This window comes from Hyperolius riggenbachi, chromosome 4 (assembly GCF_040937935.1).
Source record: "Hyperolius riggenbachi isolate aHypRig1 chromosome 4, aHypRig1.pri, whole genome shotgun sequence".
Classification (NCBI taxonomy): domain Eukaryota; kingdom Metazoa; phylum Chordata; class Amphibia; order Anura; family Hyperoliidae; genus Hyperolius; species Hyperolius riggenbachi.
Window position 1 is genome coordinate 217,738,293 of NC_090649.1, and position 19,722 is coordinate 217,758,014.

Sequence of the window (19,722 nt, forward strand, 5' to 3'; positions counted from 1 at the left end):
CAAATTCCTATACAGATCTTACATGACACCAGTATGTATATATAATATCTCTCATAGTAATAGCGCTACCTGTCCAAAATGTAATATCGAAGATGGCACCTTCATACATATGTTTTGGTCTTACGGCTCTGTTAAAAATCAATAAAAGGATTTGTTATGCTGGGAATACATGGTTCGTTTCCTGCGCTCGATTCCCCACTCGATCGTTTTTGTCGCTTGATTCTGCAGTCGATTCTCTTGTCTTCCGCTCATTTTTTCTTATCTTTTTCCATTCATTTCTATCAGAAGTCGAGCGGCGAAAGGATGGAAAGGGAGATCGGACATGTCAGAAATGATCTATCGAACCACCGATCACCTCAAAAATGAACCGTGTATTCCCAGCATTAAAAAAAAGACTTTTGCAGCTTCCAACCAGGGTGGAGGGAAAACTATTCTAAATTATTATTCTTGTACCTAGCGGTGGCTACATAGTTTTTCAGGTACGAGTTTCATCCTGCTTTAAACCTGTGTACTCCTATACAGAAATTTGGGATAGTAGGAAGATCTGGTACTGCATACTGCAGACCCATTTTTGAAAATGAATGTTGTAAGCAATGTGCTATGATTCTATAAAATGCAAACGTTTTTAAAATGAGTTTGTATAAATAGTGATTGATTGTTCTGTCACTCAAAAGTGTTCACTAAAACCAGAAAAGTATAATTTATTATCAAAACAGCAATTTTTAGTACATGAAAAAAGTTGCCCCTGAAAATGATGCCAGCGTCTAATTAGATGTGAGCATACTGATGCACATAGTGGCATGGTGGATAGAATTCTCACCTTGCAGCACTAGGGCCACAATTAGAATCTCAGCCAGGGCACTATATGCATGGAGTTTGTATGTTCTCCATGTGTCTACATGAGTTTCCTTTCAAAACCCAAAAACATACAGATAAGTTAATAGTCTTCTTCCTAAATTGGCCCTAGACTACAATGGACATATAACTATGACTGGGATTAGATTCTGGGCCCCTCTGAGGGACAGTTAGTGACAATACTTTATATACTCTGTAAAAGCTCTGCAGAAGATGTCAGAGCTATATCAACACTAAATAATAATAATTCTGCAAAAAAATAAAATGCATTATCTGCCTACAGATCCCTCAAATGAGAACTTTACCCTTCCAAAGAATTTGGAAGTTTTTATAACTGATTGTTTTTCCATCTCTGATCTCTTTCTGAATCCACCCTTCCCTACCCAGAGTTGTTAATCATTTTATTTTAAACAACTGAGTTCCTTATGTAGTTGTCCTTTCTAGGGCCAGTGGGATAGATCCATACATTATAAATTACTTTTTGGCTTTGATTACATTTGACATTTGACATTGGAATTGGCTTATTTTCCTGGGACTCTTCCCTGCAATATCATCAGGAGCATTTTGCAAGGGGGGATTTGGGAGTGAAGGGACCCCCGTTTAGCCGCAGGATAGCGGCTTTTTAGCAGGGGCAAACATGCCCCTGCTGAATATGAGCTCTGAAGCGAGATTTATTCTCGCTTCAGAATCTCTTTAAGGACCAGGCCATTTTTACCTGATATGTGCTATGTGGGCTCTCCAGCCCACAGCACAGATCAGGATAGAGCCAGGGCGACCAGACTTCCCCCCCCCTTTTTTCCCCACTAGGGGGATGTCCTGTTGGGGGGGTCTGATCACCGCCAGCTATTTTCGCCTTGCGGGGGGGGCTCCTCAAAGCCCCCCTCCGCAGCGATTTTCGGCCTCCCTGTCTTTCCCTCCCCTCTTTCCCCTGGGCGGCGCAGGACGGAGATCCGTCCTGCACCGCTCTAATAGGCTTCAGCCTATCAGACTGCGGCGATCCCCAGAGGCCGGGGATCGCCGATCTCCTTTACGGCAGCAGCGCTGTATGATGTACACACATGGGATTTCTTCACCGCGTGTTTACATTTAGCCTGCGAGCCGCGATCGGAGGCTCGCAGGCTGTTCACGGAGACACCCTCCGTGAACTGGCATGGAAAGGCCGTTTCCATGTAAAACCACTTAACACCTAGGTCCGCCGATCGGCTGACTGTGGTCGTTAAGTGGTTAAAATGAAATAAATATGGTAGCCTCCATATCACTCTCACTTCAGTTGTCCTTTGAACATGTGAGATATATAGGGGAAACATTTAGATACTTGTCTTGGTAGAGGGAAGTCTTTTAAATCCTCCGTTGGATTCCACTATACCCCTCCACCTTGCCGTTCTAGTGCTGGGACCCCCAAAGTTCGTGGCCGTGCTCTCGTATGAGAACAAGTGTAGCCATATTGCGCAGGCCAGAGCTGCCTGTGCAGTGTGGCCAAGCTCAGTCAACAAGTCCTTGTTAATAGGCTTTGGGGGGATCTGAGCACTGAAATGGTGAGGGGGTTATTCCAGGGATGTAAGTACCCAATTTCAGCACTTTTTTCTCTTCAGGTAGTCTTTAATAGTCAGAGCAATTTCAAGCCTACTACATCCATAAACACCCGTCAAAAACAAAGTTTTTGCATTCCCATCTGACTTCAATATAGGGCTTTAGATAAAAAATTATAAAGGAGATGGGCCTTTCATATGGTGTACTGTGTCTCCTCCTCATTTGTTGGTACTCTGATGTTATACTGAGGAATGGAGATGAGCCTTTCATATGGTGTACACAGTATCTCCTGCTCATTTGTTGGTACTGTGATGTTATACTGAGGAATGGAGTTGGGCCTTTCATATGGTGTACAGTATCTCCTCCTCATGTGTTGGTACTGTGATGTTATACTGAGAAATGGAGATGGGCCATTCAAATGGTGTACACAGTATCTCCTCCTCATTTGTTGGTACTGTGATGTTATACTGAGGAATGGAGATGGACCTTTCATATGGTGAACAGTATCTCCTCCTCATTGGTATTATGATGTTATACCGAGGAATAACTGCTGCCAAGCAGCTACTCTCCCTCACCAAATCCCTTGGTCTCTCTCAGCACACAAATTCCACCACCCACCGCGCTGGTCATACTCTTGACCTCATATTCTCAAAGTCCACCTCCCTCAGCAACCTGGACATCGCACCTTTCCCTATCTCTGACCATCATCTCCTCACCTTCACTATCTCCCCACCAACAACTTCTCTCCCCACCCCTCAGCCTGGTCGATGGCAGAGAGATCTACGTAATCTCAGCCCAAATGTCCTAGCAAGTCCCCTTCTCTCCCTCTCCTCCCACCTACCCACCCTAACATGCCCCAATGAAGCGGCTGCACAATATAACCTTGCCCTCTCATCTGCTTTAGATCAAGCTGCCCCCTCAATCTTCCGCCCTATCAAGCCCCCCAACCCCCAACCCTGGCACAATACCCACACACGTAACCTCAGGAAAGAAACTCGAGCAGCCGAACGGAAATGGAGGAAATCACATCTCAATGCTGACTTCCTAGATTACAAGGCCAAACTGTTACTCTTCCACACTGCCCTCTCTGAGGCTAAACAAAGGTACTTTGCAGCACTGATTGTAACCCAAGCTTCCAACCCTCGACAGCTTTTTGCTACCTTCAATTCCCTCCTCAACCCCACTCCTCCCCCTCCCAGCTCCTCCCTCTCAGCCAATGACCTTGCCAACCACTTCACCACTAAAATTGCAACAATACGCAATGAAATTTCCCTCCTCCATCCCTCCCTTACCAATGCGTCTCAGGTTGTCCCCTTGCCTTCCCTCCCAGCGGCTCCCTTGTCTCATCCACCCCTCGCCTCTTTTGCTCCTGCCACCATTGATGAAGTCAGCCTGCTGCTAGTGGCTTCCCCCCCCCCCACATCCTCTCCCTGTGATCCGGTACCCACGAATACTCTTCGTCCCCACTTCCCTGACCTGGCCCCAGTCCTCACCTCCTTGTTCAATCTCTCCCTTCCCACAGGCATCTTCCCCAAAGCATTCAAACAGGCCACTGTGCTTCCCCTGCTGAAAAAACCCTCACTCGACCCATCCCTACCCTCAAATTACCGCCCAATCTCCCTCCTTCCCTATGCTTCTAAACTCCTCAAACGCCTAGTCCACCAGCGCATTACCCAATACATCAACACCAATACCCTACTTGACCCCCTACAGTCTGGATTCCGACCTGCGCACTCAACTGAAACAGCCCTCGCCAAGGTGGTCAACGACCTTACCCTTGCCAAGGCCAAAGGCAGTTATTCCATCCTGCTTCTCCTTGACCTCTCTGCAGCATTTGACACTGTTGACCACTCCCTCCTCCTCCAATCACTACAGTCCATGGGCATCCATGGGCTTGCCTTGGCCTGGATCTCCTCCTACCTATCCAATCGCTCCTTCACCACTTCCTTCAATGGCTCCTCCTCAACTCCTGCCCCCCTTTCAGTTGGGGTCCCCCAGGGCTCTGTTCTAGGCCCCCTTCTTTTCTCCATATACACTTCCTCAATTGGCAAGCTTATCTCCTCCCTGGGCTTCAATTACCACCTTTATGCAGATGACACTCAGATTTACCTCCATACCCCCGATCTCTCAGCCACCACCATAAACAAGGTCTCCTCGTGTCTCTCAGCAATTTCCTCCTGGATGTCAGCTAGGTTCCTAAAGCTTAACCTAGACAAAACTGAGCTCCTGATCTTTCCACCCCATGCTGCTGCACCCATCCCAGGTTTCCACCTCACAATCGACAACACAACCATTCTCCATACCTCCCAGGCCCGCTGCCTGGGTGTCACCTTGGACTCTGACCTCTCCTTCATCCCACACATCCAAAACATCACAAGAGCCTGCAATTTCCACCTCCGTAATATCTCCAAGATCCGCCCATTCTTAACCCCGGACACGACCAAACTGCTCATCCATGCCCTCATCATCTCCCGCCTTGATTACTGTAACTCACTCCTTTCTGGCCTCCCCCTGAAACGCACTGCCCCCCTTCAATCAGTGATGAACGCGGCTGCAAGACTCATCCATTCTTCGCACCGCTCTGCATCCACATCTCCCCTTTGTGAATCCCTGCACTGGCTCCCTATCCGTCTCAGGATAAGTTTCAAGATTCTATGCCTGGCGTATAAATCTGTGCACAAAACATGCCCTACCTACATCTCGGAGCTTGTTCACAAGTATACACCAGGTCGCCCCCTCTGTTCCTCCAACGACCTTCGCCTCACCACCCCGCGCATTTCACACTCCCATGCCCGCCTGCAGGATTTCTCAAGAGCTGCCCCCACCCTCTGGAATGCCCTTCCACCACCCATCAGACTTGCTCCCTCTTTCAACACATTCAAGCAAGCCCTCAAAACCCACCTCTTTATGATGGCCTACCCACCTCCTACCACACAGTAACTCTCTAAGGAATATTTAACAGCCCCCCCCCTAGTGTTTCCACCCCTCCCTTTAGATTGTAAGCCTCTGGCAGGGTCCTCCACTCCCTAGTGTAATCTACAGGATCATGTGCTCCTGTCCTATGACAGCCTGTACTTGTATTACTGGGCCTACCTAACCAGCCCATATTGCATGATCATGTATTTTGTACAATTTGTATGCATAACTTTGTTCTATGTGTATAACCCTATGTATGTCATCCTTGTATCATTGTATATATTTATTGTTCAGCGCTGCGTAATATGTTGGCGCTTTATAAATACAATAAATAATAATAATAATAATGGAGATAAGCCTTTCATATGGCATACAGTATCTCCTCCTCATTTGTTGGTACTATGATAAAAAATTATAATGGAAGGATGGTCCATTGTAACAGTATGCATATTATTTTATTAAGTTTTTTTTTTTTTTTTGACAAACGATAAGTAATACAACATGTATTGAATCAATCAAGAAAACCCAAGAATCTGTGAGAAATGGCAGACATATCTCATGACAAAGAGAATGTCAGATGTTCACAGAGCATAAAGACATTAAACAGACAATCATGATAACGTAATGGGGCTAATGCCATCAATCTGCATCAGTTTCAGTAAATTTTAGCCTAAGTGAGTGCAGCTCATCAATACAAGAATCATCACCTGCTGTTCTTACTATAGAAACATGTTATGCCTCAGAAAGAACTCTTGAAATCTTTTAGTTAATGAGAAAAAAAAATACGTTTCACATACTTATGTTTGTCCTGGCAGGTTTCCTTTACTTATTGACCCTAATGCCATAGAACAAGAAAATGTGTCTTTTTTTAAAGGAAACATCAGGCTAAAAACGTAAAATCTGCTTTACGCACCTGGGGCTTTATCCAGTCGACAGTCCCACGCTGATCACTCTGCTCTCCGCACGCTGTTCAGGCTGATCTCGAGGTCGTCCTTACTGCGCCTTTGTGAATCGCCACTGTCTATCATGGCCACGTCCGTGTCGTACTTCGCAGGAGCAGTTCTCGCAGTACGCCGCAGACAACGTGACCATGATTGACAGTGGCGCTTCACGCAGCCGCAGTAAGGATGACCTCGAAGTCGTCCTTTGCACCATGCATTGGTTAGTAGGTGCTTAGAGTACAGGTAGTCCCCGACTAACGAACGACCTGCCGATATGAGCGGCATGAATTCTGTGATTTTGTGGGAACAAGTCAAAAACATTTTTTAGTTTGGACTTATAGTTTTTATGAAAATCCATTTAAAAAAATTAAAAATGGCTTTTAAACTTGTGTGAACAGGTATAGTGGGCAGAGGTGAGACAGGGGTACACTGAAGGCACAGAGGAGGTACAGAGGACAGAAATGGCACAGTGTTCCGACTTGAGAACAGGTTCAGGTTAAGAATGAACCTACAGTCCTTAGCTTGTTCATTAGACGGGGACTACCTGTTGTCACAGGAGCCCTGGTGGCTGGAACGCGAAATGCCTTCCAAACGGTTCCAGCGCACAGGTCGTGCAAACTGTGGTCGCACTCAATGCGCAGAAACCGTTGGGAATTGGCAGCAGACAAACCAGAAGGGAGCCTGTGGGTTATGGAAATACACTTTACACACTATTTCAGGGTATACCTGCTACCACCACTGGTATGGGCCAGTGGTCCCTACCGACTGACTGACTGATCCTGCAAATAAAACGGTTAAAACAAGCTGTTTTCTGTCTAGATATCAATAATAGTAGCGACTCCTCAGAGACCGGAGTTCAGTTTCTGTGTATGGCTGTATAGCAGGTGTAGCTGAACAGTAAACGACTTTGATAAAGTCTTTATTTACGTGCAATATAAACAATTATTATATACAGAAAATCATTAAAATCAACAATTATGGAAACATTAATAGCCAGTATGAAAAATAAAAAACAAGGGAGAAAATACTTAATCCGTGGAAAGATGTCCGTTCTGGGAAAACTTGTAAAGTTCCTTTGTTTCAGTTCAGTTCAAAGTCCAAACAAACCAGGTGGATGCCAGCATATCCTCAAGCTGGCACAGATGTGATCAAGATGGTGTTTCAAGGTGGAGGACACTTGCGTTTCAGCCTGTCAATAGTTTCATCACTCATCGCTGCGGGGAGTGGCTATGACAGGCACAAGTCCAGCCTCGGGAGGATGGAGCAGGGTCTGTCCCTTCCTTACAGACCCTCAGACTGGCAGAATTCTAGTTCGGCCTGTCTTGGGGTGCACGTGGGGGCAGTTAAAACCTATACTGCATATTCACACTCAGCATGATTTTACGAATCCTTGGACATGAAATATGACAGGTATATCATGAGAATTTACCCCCCGTCTCGTCAAACCCATATTGCTATGAGAGTTTAGGGGACCAAGTTCAGGGAATTTCACAGAACCAGCACCGGGACTCATACTACACTTTCCCCACATTTGGCGAAGCTGCCATTTCAGAAACCCCAGAAATATGACAGATCTGGGAAGTTATGGATTATGCTATGAGCCTCAGGTCATTCTCAGGCGAAGGCTCTTTTGAAGCTTGGGGGCAGCAAGCTACGTGTCAGCTCCCCTGCTGGGATTGTAGCCAGAGAGTCTGACTTTTTCCCAAATAATTGGTTCTGCCATGCTGCTTATCAACTTCATCTGATGGATGGGCCATTAGCACAGCTGGGTGCCGGGGACACTCTGCCGCAGGCTCCTGCCTTTTGGTGGAAGGAAGGAGGAAAAAAACCAGTCTTTTAAACTAAGAAATGTCAGTTCTGCTCGCTTGCCATGACTGCGCAAATCTAACCAGGAAATCAGAAAAATCGACTGCGAATCTTCCAGATTCGCCCACGATTCTCACGGCTGTTCCGTGACACCTGAATTGTCATTTATGCTGCTAGGAGCAAATTTACTCTTGCTGGGTTGTGTCACAAAGCGTGGCCTTGTTCTCCTGTACCTCCTCTTCCATCCTGTGTGCTGGGTTACCGTGACCAGTCCCATTGGTAGGACTGCTATTCAAGAATATCTCATTTCTATTACATTTATCAATGCATGGCGACAAAATGCATTGCTTTAAGCATGCATTTTGTCATCATGCAAGGCCTGGGTTGTGTCACAAAGCGTGGCCTTGTTCTCCTGTACCTCCTCTTCCATCCTGTGTGCTGGGTTAGCGTTGCCGGTCCCATTGGTACTAGGACAGCTTTTCAGGATCTCATTTGTATAAAATGTATAAATGCATGGCGATAAACTGCATTGGCCTTAAAGAGTAACTGTTAGCCCCCAAATTGAAATTTAAAACACTATTGCAATGTTTTATTTATTATATAAGTGAGCCAAAAAGCCAATGTAGAAGTTAAAAATCAATCTAATTTTGTTACTATGTAACCTTTCCCCCCAGCTCCAGACGCAAGCCGCATATCATATACTGTAGCATGCAGAGCATGCCTATGTCTGGCCGACCCCCCTCTCCCCCCCAGGACCAGGTGCCGATCTATTCGCACCACAAACAGCTGACCGCTCTGACAGGGAGAGAGAGCGGCAGCACTTCCAGAGCAGCACCGCAGAGCAGCCGGCGCCGTGCATCTCTCTCACATGTGATTCTCTCACATGTGACTCGGCGGCGGCTGCTCTGCGGTGCTGCTCTGGAAGTGCTGCCGCTCTCTCTCCGTGTCAGAGCGGTCAGCTGCGGTGGGGAGAATATATTGGCACCTGGTCCTGGGGGGGAGAGGGGGGTCGGCCAGACATAGGCATGCTCTGCATGCTACAGTATCTGATATGCGGCTTGCGTCCGGAGCTGGGGGGAAAGGTTACATAGTAACAAAATTAGATTGATTTTTAACTTCTACATTGGCTTTTTGGCTCACTTATATAATAAATAAAACATTGCAATAGTGTTTTAAATTTCAATTTGGGGGCTAACAGTTACTCTTTAAGCATGCAGTTTTCCCCCACACACGTATGCCTTTTTTTGGGAGTTTTATTGGCAGGCAAGTATAATTGGCGCACTGCTCTGCAAACATGAGTCCCTGCTTTTATTCTGAGCCTAAGATCTATGTGTAAATGCCCCCACTATTTCCAACCCATTTTGCAGAAGATTCCCTCATTTTGCAAGTTTTTGCATGCCTGCAAAGCTACACAGAGCAACTGCAGCTCTAGGCTTCTGATAAGACGCAATGGCAGCGCAGTGCGATGTTGCGCTGTTCTTGCGATAGCAAACATTCAGACAGATACAAGACAGACTGGAATGAGGTAGCCAATAGCAACCACAGCAATGGCTACCTGCAAGGACAGGACTAGGAGGACAGAGGCTGACAGAATAAATGTTTGCTAATCTAGTCACTATCTTAGTGACAGCAAGCATTCACAAAGACAAGAGTGAGGTAACCAATAGCAACCACAGCAATGGCTACCTCGCAAGGACAGGATTAGGCTAGCTAAGCACGGGTGATCACGCTAAGCGCAACCTACCGAAACATGCAAAAAACTGACTAGCTAAACACAGGATATCAACAGTTCGAGCACGTGTATATCAGTGGCACTGATATATCACCGTAGCACGAATACAAGGAAAATAACAAACGCTGACTAGAATATGTATATATTGGCGATGAACCAATATATAACATAAGCAAGGAGACTAGCTAGATCTGGACTGGAGCAATACAGCGAACTAACTAGGCAATACAAACAATACAAATACTCTGCACTAGAAGGAGTACGTATATATGTCCCCGTGGGAAATATATAATCGTAGCTCCACAAGATAACTGAACTAGAAAGTAACAAGACAAGGAATATATTTCACAGTATCAAAGGACTCAGTAACAGCTTAGACAGAGCTGAAACTATGACGGGCAGAGCACGCTTGCAGGAAGCAAACCTTTATACTGAGGTCATCCAATGAGAGCAGAGATGCAAATCTCCACACAGTTGAATGGTAATCATTCAATCCTGAGCTGGCTTGAATATTATTTGCTAGCTGAAAGACCATTATAACAAATGCATGCAGTGCTATGCAAAAACATGCATGCAGGAAATCCAGGGCTATTTGGCTGCAGCTCAGCTGCAGCAAACCATTAGTGGAATAATAACAGTATTCTGAGCTGTCCAGAACTGCAGAGCAATTGCAAATGACAAAGTGACTCACTGCAAATGCACAACCGAATGCAGACTGACAAACCAGAACTGTCCATTTGCGGCTCCACCTGCAATGGACAGAACATGTCACAGGAGGAATCCTAACAGTACCCACCCCTTCCCCCCCCCCCCCCTTCCCCCTTAAAGGCGGCTTCCAGGCGCTTAAAAAAACTGGCATAATTCTCCTGAACCACCCAAACCAAAAAATCAGATGCGGAGAATCCAGCAAACTGATAACTCATGAAGGTCGAGACAGCCCGGCATGACCAAATTCCAGAATCAGTCTCACCAAGACTGGACCAATCGGAACCAAAACCTATAGAACCACGCCCATCAGTACTACAAGCCCCAGTGTGATACCAATCAGAACCGTGATTTTCAGGAACAAGCCCCCCGAAACTCTGAGCGATACCCACCGCCTTCCAGGGACTGTCCAAAAATGCGAAACCCTTTGCAATGTCCACCGGAACTGTCCTTACCAACACAATACCCACTGTTGAACCAGTCCAAGGTATCAGGACAAGTTTCCTCAGAGATCTCCCAGAACACTTTGAAGTTCCATAGAGTTCCCAAAAGGTTAGAACGCCCCTTAGGCTCACATGAAGAACTATCAAGAACCCCTATGGAACCTAGGGCAATTCCAGAGTCAGGGTTACAAGGACAAACATCAAGATCAGGGCTTTCAGGGACCAGAACCATCTCTGGACATGCAGGCAGACTGGCAATATCAGAACATGTCTCCACTAAGGAAGCATCTGAGCACGCTAACACATTAGACACACTTGGGCATTCTGGTACACAAAGCACATCTGGGCACACTTGCACAAGAGAAGCTTTTGGGCATGTCAAGGAACTGTGGACCTCAGAGTCAGCCACGATAGGACCGAAACCAGGACCGGGCAGAAAATCATCATGACTAGACTTCACAGCTACTGGACTCTCACTAAAGAATGCAGAATCAGACTTAGATGCCGCTGATTCTAGCAAGGTTATTAACAAATCATGTTCAGGGGCATTAACAAGACAGGACGAGTCTTCTGATGTATGCACCGAACTAGATAGGGATTCCACAACTTCCTCTGGACCGGACTGAGACTCATCTATTTCATTGTATTGGAGTTCCAAAGGAACTGCAAAACAAGTCAGTCTTGCAGCAACCCCCACTGAACTGGGCAAAACTGAGGGACTCACTGGACAGGAAGGGAACTTTGGAACCTCTGCCACACCGGCCAGGGAATCAGAATTTTCCAAGATACAAGGCAGGGTTTCAGGAACACTCACTAAACCGGACTGGAATTCTGAGACTTCTATTATTTTTACCAGAGAATCAGAATTATCCATTTTACAGGGCAAGACTTCTGAAACATTCAGAGGACAGGATTGGAGTTCCCCGGCTGTTATAACATCGGAAAGGGACTCCACAACCTTAGTAATATCAGACTGTGTACAGGGCAGTGTATCCAAAATACCCACTAACGAGGATAATGCTTCACTGGACAAAGATTCATCAAGTCTATTTAGAGTGGACTGTAATTCTAAGACAGCTGCTAAACAGGTGAATATTACTGCAACACCCACTGAAGTAAGCAGTGCCTGCCTCTAAGTCCTCTACTAGAGGGTTTGAAGTATCCAAAGTACTGGGTGAAGCATAAGACTCTGCGACCTCAGCTTCACTGGACAGGATCACTGAACAGTCCATATTACAGGGCAGAACCATGGAAGCACCTGCTGGACAGCATAATGATTCTGTGACCTGAGCTTCATTGGAGAGATCTACTGCACAATTCATGGTACAGGGCAAATTTACTGGAACATTTTCTGGACAAGGCAATGATTCTGTGATTTCAGGTTTACAAAGCAGATGCTCTGAACTAGAGCGAGGTGTAGAAACAGGAAGATCAGGACACAATGTTTGCGCATCTGAACCACCATTCAACTGTAAAATTGGAAAATTCAGATGCTGGGGTTCTGAGGTTACTAGACATGATTGCTGAGACTCAGGAACTGATGTGGTGCATCTATCGGTGTCTGCTGGATCATATGGTTTGCAGGATGCAGAAAACAAATCAGTAGGAATTTGTATTTTCTCGCAAAACGTTTTGCGATTAATTTAACAAATTTCAGAGGGTTATCAAAAACCTCCTCATTTTCATCAGCAACTTCCTCAGCCCGAGTTCTCATCTTGCTATCAAGCAGGTATAAGACAATAAACCTGGACTGCTGAAATACTGTAGCTGATCTGAAAAAAGAACATGAATTTAAAATTTTGCAATTCTGCAAGAAAGTCGGAAAATACTTCTTTCCTCTATTATAACGAGTTAGAGAAGCAAAGTGTGCATCTCCTCCTGGTTGTAGGGAAACAAAGCTAGCAGGTGATGTCGTTGCTATGGGCAAAACAGAATTCGATTTTTTCTTTACAGAAGGTAATTGCTTGGGAATTCTCAGCATACCAGGATCAAAAATGGAACGTCTTAAGTTAGTGTAACTACACAAATGATTGGTTGCCATGGGCAACGGAGAGACCGAATTGGCCTTGGTTACTGAGTGTTGCTCATACTGACTCCCATAGCGATCATTCAAGATCTCATTCCATGCATCCATTAGTGGAATTACAAAGTCATGCACACACAGATTCATTCTAATCAAAGAAAAAGCAGACTCAATGCATGCATGCAAAATCATGTCGCTCTTAGCAGTGTAAAATTCATAGAAATACTCTCGATCAATCTCCAATTCATAAATCAAAGCGTCACTTTCCCATTTTTCAAACGGAGGATCCCATTCACTCTTGTCAGGAACTAAACAATCATTCTGGGCATCATTTACAGTCCAACCAGTCTGCAGGAAGCTAGCTGGAGTGGAACTGGCTTGGTTCACTCTTGACAGAGAATTAACTCGATTGACAGGATTACTAGGATATTTCCTATTCTTAAGAATATCCAGAACTTGTAACAAGTGTTGAACTGCAAAATATGTAAATTTTCCCTGTTGTACGAACAATTTGATTTGCTCAGTACTCTGTAATATTTCCTCATAAAAATATTCAGACTTCTTTTAAGCAAAATTCAGTTTTTTGTCCTCTGAACCTAGGTGCGTCTTATGGTCCGGCGCGTCTTATAGTCCGAAAAATACGGTACATATAATAATTAGAAACTTCCTCATTAGGAACATACATTAAGCATGCAAGTTGGTATGTGTGGTTAGAGGATGAGGAGTACGATTCACCTGCCAGTGATGAAGAAGCATATATATAGGCTTACCAATGAGTTATATCTAAACGTGTGAAAAAGACAAAATAAGTTGTTTGTATATTGTTTAATATGAATCTAATTGCCGGGAGAAAAAACTGTTCTTGTGCAGTGTACAACTAAGTCCCTAAATGGCATTATGCAAATGGATCTGTGTGGAAGCCGTGGCTATGGTGAAAAATATCTTTGCGCAGTTTGCAACTTGAACTCTAGATGGCATTAGGCTACATGGGACCATGTGGAAGCTGACGTCTTGCATATTTAACACGGAAATACGCTGTATGCATAGGATATCTTTAACGAAGAAACTGAATTACCATGAGAGGTGGAACTGTGAGGGGGCGGTGATTGCTGGTCTGTGTGCGTACTGCTGGCCACGCCCTGAGGAAGCCTCAGATGACACGAAACGCGTAGGTAGGAGCGGCCACCAAGTTCCGTGCGTGTGAACTTGTGACCCGCCAGGCCGTCCACGCGTACATGCCGAGAACGGCGCAGCTGATTTGCTGCGTTGTATTGCAGCAGTATGGACATTAATTAGAACAGCCCAGTGCTGAGGGGGTCAAAATATCCCTATAGCAAGACGGAGATACCGCTGCTGAAACACTGGGGGAACAACCTTTGAAGTGCCAAACTGAGGTGAATTTGCGGTGACACTGCTGATCGCAAGTATATAGTTACTTTACTTATTGCTGAAGCTTACTATCTTGCTGTGCAAAAAAACGCTTTGTTGCTTTGGAACAAACTTATGAAGTGAAGTTGCCGTGACGCTGCTGATCGCACGTGTACAGTCACTTTACCTACTGCTGAAGCTGTCTATCTTGCTGTGGAAAAAAACGCTTTGCTGCTTTGCCTAATAAGTCTGCTAATATTTGGACTGGTGACACAGAGGGATTCAAAGGGCTAGATTCACTAAAGCGTGATAACACATCTATCAAGTGTTCAAGCTTTTTGCGCGCAAACCATTGTGCACGCGTCTTGCGCGTGAAAAGTTTAGCGATCTTGTGATAATTTTTATTGCGCGTATGCCATTGCGCTTCATGCGATAACCATGCTTTTCACGTGATAAGTACGGCACTTCGTGCATTAAGCAGATAGAGTTTGGTACTGAAATCAGCAATGGTGCTGTGAAACATGTGAGTCAATTCAAAATGGCTTCTTTTATTGTTTATGTACACTAATGTTGCCACACATGCTTATAGCCCCGTGCAGCATGGTATGTACATACAAGTCCTAAGCTGCGCTTACGATATCTCCGTCTGACAGACGGAGAATATGCGCCCCACTGATGTGCTCCACCTGCAGTGCCGAAACCCGGAAGCACAGCACGGGGTCAGCTATGATGCCATATTAGTCATGCGCTCCACCGATGCGCTCCAGGTACAGCACCACATGTCTAGCAATGACGCGGATGTGCCGCCCCACGTCACACCCAGCCGCGATGGCACCATTTCCGGTCGCGATCGTGGCTAAGCCTCCTTCCCCACGCTCTTAGGGCATTTAAGTCCCGACCCCGGCCATGACACACCACAGGTGCTCAGGATCCAGTTACACGGACATTTGAAGGTAAGATTGGAGGAGCCTACCTCTCCACCTCATTCTGAACAATGATATGATCTGTCATGTCTTTTAATATTTACACAAATATAGTGTCGGCTACATTGACTGACCTGGACACCCACCATTAGCGCCATCTGGTGTTATGTAAACACACGTAGTTTCTGCCGTTCCCACACACTAATGGGTATTTATATTGGCATATGATCGTTTTTTTTTAAATACGGGAAGTCTTTTTAATGTTTTTAATCCCTTAATGTCCTTTCCCAAGTCCACACACCGCAGTCAGGGGGACTAAAACCATACATTCTTTGGGTTCCCCCCATCTAACCGTGGGTGTATGCACACGGATCCTATAGCCCCCAAACACATTTAGAGTGTTATATATGCATAAGATAGGTCTTTTTAGATCATGTGAAATCTGATTTCATGTTTTCACCATGTTCCCATGCCACAGTCCAGTAGGGACTGGGGGTAGGTTTGTTTTATGTGCGCCGGTGACTATCTATGTTTAGAGGAGCCTGCCGCACGGATGCGGGTGCCGTGCGTTGTCCGGTGCTCCGGGCTTACGCATGTGTGCACATACAGATTGGTTGTGTGTGTGTGTGTATGCATGCTTGTGCGCGGGGCTCCGTCGGCGTGTTGGCATCCGTATGTGTGTCTAACAAAAAATGACCATATATCGGTTTCCAGTACACATATATATATTCTTTTTTTGAGTTATGAACATTTTTATGGGTATACTGTATTCTTCTTGAGATACGATATTTAACATTTTATATGATATTGTATGCTGTGTATCTGTTTCTGAGTTCCTGTCAAATTTTCTTTGAAGGCACTGTTATTTGACCTGATGAAGCGGATTGTATCCGTGAAACGCATTGTCTGAATGTGCAAAAGAAATCAACTATTTTAATCGGAGAAAAATTTGTATTCTTGAAGTTAGACCGCATCAAAGTAAGAATCTCTTACCTATCTATAGAAATGTCATTAACACCTTGGGCGCCTCCTATCCTTCCCCTAAATAATAGGAAGATATTTTTACACTAACTGTTTTCAAGCACTTAACTTGACTGTTGTACTTTATGTTCCTCAACTATGACTATACTAGTCCTATATGCCATCATGTTCGTACCACCACTTACTGAGTACATACGTAAGACATACCTTGATGCTTTCGTTTAATGTCTACTTTTACTGAAAGAAGTAATAGTTTAGTACTACATAGGAAGCCGTCTACAAATTGCTGCACTGGTTAAACTAACATAATATTCTTTATTTTTAACAGTTTAACATTAAAAACTATCAGAAAAAAATGGAAAATACGAGGCAATAGAACAAAACATTCTTGAAAATGTAACAGTTGGCTGTGAACTAATTAGGGATTTTAGCTGTGCAAAACTGATTGATTGAGGAGAACAGAGTCATAATTAAGATACTTGCCTCTGAGTGCTAGACGTCAGTTCAAGAGCAGGTGCCAACTCTGCATGAACTCTTAAAAGGAATTTTATATCGCTGTGCCATACCATTTCATGTAAAAAAATGGATTGTGCCTACATTGTTCCGTGAGATAATTGTGCATTTGATCACTATATAGAATAAAAGTCTTATTAGGACTTCATATTAAAACACTATTGCAGGTTCTAATCATATAAAAAAAGAAAGGCTTTTTTTCCTTTATGATTATTAAAACAATTAATCAAATCAAATGGCTTCAGTTTTATACACAGTCATTCATTTACGGCTGTTGATTTACATTTATGTGAGCACGAAAGGCAGGATGCAAAATACAAATGTCATACTCCTAAATGATATTATGACTTAAAAATATTTTCATAGCTTCCTATAATCTCCTGGCAGCACTTTCAACATTAGTAAAACGGTAATAACTTTTAAATTGAAGACATTTTTCCTATACGTACTAATAACCTAGTTATAAAAAAACACATGCTTTCCTTTATGTATTAATAAGATTTTTCCTTACATAATACAGCATCAACACCGAAATCATGAGAAATACATTTCCTCAGGTCATTAAAAAGCCCCCTTAGACACAACTGCAGAAGTATAAATCTGAGAAACATAACTTATTTTAATTTATTGCAAGCTGCATAGTTTCACTTGCATGTATCTCTTTACATCTGAAGCCCCAGGTGCAATGCAGGATTTATTGTTGAATATGAGTCTAAAACTACAAACAAATGCTAACTTCCTCAGTCAAGACAATTGTTAAGGTTCATCTTGATCAAGAATCTCAGTACAGGCGTCCTTTATTTTGATTAACAATTGCCCATGCCAGATCAATAAACACACAAGCACTTTTGTTTGGTGCTCCCCATGCGTCTGCTGCTTGTCCTCTGCTTCTCGTCCTCCATCTCTCCACAAAACAGGCTGCTTGGCTGAAGCTCAGCAACATGTCTGTACTGCAATTTATTTTTAAAACTGTCTTCCAGCACAATCACCAAAGGTTGGACCAGGCAAATGGGTGTCTGTATGTAACTTAAATACTGGCTAACTGGCTCTGTACAAATTAACAAGCTGACACATCATTGCATTCCAGCGGATCTGGAGGTGTGTTTAGCTTCTAAGGGCAACAATGGTTAATTTGCATATACTCAGCAGTGATGCACTGGGAGACATCTCAAGCTCACTCCAACCTGAAGAGCAAATTCTTTCTGTTTTAAGAAAGCATACTTTTGTTTTCCATAACTTAAAAATAAACCATAATGACATCAGAAATGCTTCTTATATATTGCTGTATATTGGTATATAATTGGTATCTTTTAGATTGCAATCTCACAAGGGCAGGGCTCTTTTCCCCTCCTGTGTCTTGGAGCTCATTATACATTTTATTCATCATCTTTTTTTTGGCACTGTAATTACCAATTCTAAATTTTGCATCAGTTTTGTAATTTGTCACCAATTCTGCATTTTGTATGTTGTTGCGTACCATTTGTCTGTATTATGTACCCCATGTTTGTTTCTTACTTTGTATAGCCCCACGGAATATGTTGCTGCTTTATAAATCAATAATAATAACTTACACCCTTCCAGTGATATTTAGCCTAGGCTATGATGTCACACAATCTTCTCCCCCAGAGCACTCTGGGAAACCATGTAATGTTCCTGCTCACTTTACAGACGAGGGGGGAAAAAAATCACACCACAGTGATTGACCTAGTCAGCATCTCTGATAGAGTTACCCTCTATGCGACCTCCTAACGCAGGATGGTGGCCGCAGAGTGGCTTCCTCGTTCATCAGCCACGCCATATGGCGTGATCCCACAAGGCGCGAGATTTGCAGGGAACGAGCACACGGTTCCCTGCAGTAAACTAAACGGGGCTCCATAATCAGCCTGCCAGCCGCGATCGGAGCTGGCAGGCTGATTTCAACACAAAAAAAAGCTAATAAATGTGTACAGCGCTGTACAAAGGACAGTCCTGTCACTTAAAGAGGGACTGAAGCAAACAAAAATTGCTATTTTTACCTTCTAGTTCGCTTCAGTACTCTCAGCAGAGGTAAACCGCCATATCCCAGCCGCAAAACGCGGACTTTAGACGCCCCAAATCCCTGGGGGGCAATCTGGCCAGCGCTTCCTGAAAGAGGCAGAGCTTTCAGCTGTAGCTCTGCCTCTACTGATGTCAATCACCTCGGATCACAGCCTCTCCCAAGAGGAGAGGCGGAGATCCGCACGGCGATTGACATCAGTAGAGGCAGAGCTGCAGCTGAAAGTTCTTCCTCTCAGGGCAGCACAATCCATGACCAAGATGGTTGTTGCCCTGGGATTTGGGGGGTCTAAAGCCCTCGTTTTGTGGTCAGGGATGCTGTGGTTTACCTCTGCTGAGACTACTGAAGCGAACCAGACGGTAAAAATAGCAATTTTTGTTTGCTTCAGAGTCTCTTTAACTGTCCCTCCAAATGGCTCACAGTCTAATCTGTTTTATTTTACTCTTCTGTGCAAACTTTTGACCTTGTAAGTATAATCATGAAATTTTACACTCTTACCCCTTTTCCTTCTCTTTTTGCTCTGGTGTATAATCATTGCACAATGGCTCCTACTTTGATCATCTTTGGCATTTATGGAAATGCACAAAGTCATGGAAATGCACAAAGTAATTTTATAAACACTCAGGCACTTAAAAAAAAGTTAAGTTTCAATCAGCTGTGAAGTTTTTTTTAGATGACAGCCAGAAAAGTTTGATCACAATAAAATGAATTGCAATGAAAAAAAATCACTTTAGCTTATTTGTGGTACATTAAAAAAAATAAACTGCTGCAATAAACTTTGTCTATGCATGGCTAGAAATACAGAACAGATACACTTAATCATAACCAACGTGAATGAACTCACAGACTGACCACAATATTACTCTACGTTTTTGAAAATCAGTTTGGTAATATGAATTATCTTGTGTGTCAACTAAGCTGTACAGCAACTATTTCAAATAGTATAATTAG